Consider the following 1,625-nt stretch of genomic DNA (forward strand, 5'->3'; position numbering starts at 1 on the left):
ATATATATATATATATATATATATATATATAAACAAATAGTAAATGAGTATATGCATATATACGTACATGTATGTGCATACCGACATCCACCTGTATGTATAGGTGCATATCCGGGTACAGGACATTGCAAACAAAACGTCGACGAGAAAACACACAAGCCACATAGAGAACATTCTTCTTCATCAGCTACCCCCGTTTTAACACCGGCGTTTCGATACACACTGACGCGCACACACATATATTCTCGTATTCCAGCCCACGAGATGTGGCCATGCTGGGTCACCGGCATTGTGCCCGTGTGTGTGTGTAATAATATGTGTGAGTGTGTGTGTGTGTAAGTACATGTATGTACGTATGTATATGTTCACCACCAACCCAACCCCCCATCCCGCACACACACGTCACAGAAGATAAAGAGCGTCTTATGACTTTTGTTCAAATGACAGAAATCAAATATTTAAAATCTCTGACAAGAAAGTCAATAAATGCCTTAAAATATGATGGAAGTGCATCGATGACGATATGTCTTTTAGAAACAATGACTGCCATGACGACGACGACGACGACGACGATAATGACGATGATGATGATGATGACGATGATGATGATGATAGTGATAGTGGTGGGTATGATGGTGTTGGTGGTGGTAGTTGCAATAATAGTGGGACGATGGTGGTAGTGGTTGTGAGGTGGTGGTGGTGGTGGTGGTGGTGGTGGTGGTGAACTCTGAAATTAGAGTAGAGAACGAAGTATACTCGACTAATAATATGTTTTTTCTTATTTAGTCCAGATCAACCCTGGTCAAGCAAAACTCCAATCCCCAAAGGCATTCCAGCCATTAACAAAGTATTTGTATAGAAGTATGTCTGTCTAGTGGAAGCGCAATGGCCCAGTGGTTAGGGCAGTGGACTCGCGGTCATAGGATCGTCAATTACAGACTCCAGTACTTCACTGGTATTTTATTTTATGGACCTCCAAAGGACGAAAGGCGAAGTCGACCTGTGTGGTATTTGAAGCCAAAACGTAATGAGTGAAAAGAAATTGCCGTAAAGCAATTTTTCAGGTGCGTTTACAATTCTACCAGCTCGTCGTATTCACCGCCTTAATAATAATTAATGATAATAATAGTAATAAACTTGGTCGGTAACGCGAGCATAAAGTTATGCAACTCCTCCCCGACGACACCGAAAATGGAACAGTCCATTATCGAAATCAGCGAGGAAATCCCCATCAGATTACGTCACCAACGTCTTCCTATACTGAGAACTGATTTAAACGTCACTGGACGAATTGAAAGGAAAACAAAACTACGTCGAATTTTCTTTTGACATTCTTTTCTCGTTTTTTTTTCTTTTTCCACTCCTTTATCTTTTGTGCTGTTGTAGCTTTTTTTTTTAAACGTAGTTAAATAGAATCAGCCGGGTTTACGAAGTACAGTGGATAACCGCGCAGTCCGAGTTTAATTCATTCCTTGACCGAGCTCGTATTACGATTTACTCGTTTTACAAATCAATTTTTCCCCATTGAAATTAACTAAAATATAATTAATCCGTTCCAGACTGGAGCGCCTACTCTTTCGTTTTCCGTGGAAGGGTCGCGTACTCCTGGTCAGGCGCTCCATTTG

Source organism: Octopus bimaculoides, chromosome 26 (genome assembly GCF_001194135.2).
Source record: "Octopus bimaculoides isolate UCB-OBI-ISO-001 chromosome 26, ASM119413v2, whole genome shotgun sequence".
Classification (NCBI taxonomy): Eukaryota; Metazoa; Mollusca; class Cephalopoda; order Octopoda; family Octopodidae; genus Octopus; species Octopus bimaculoides.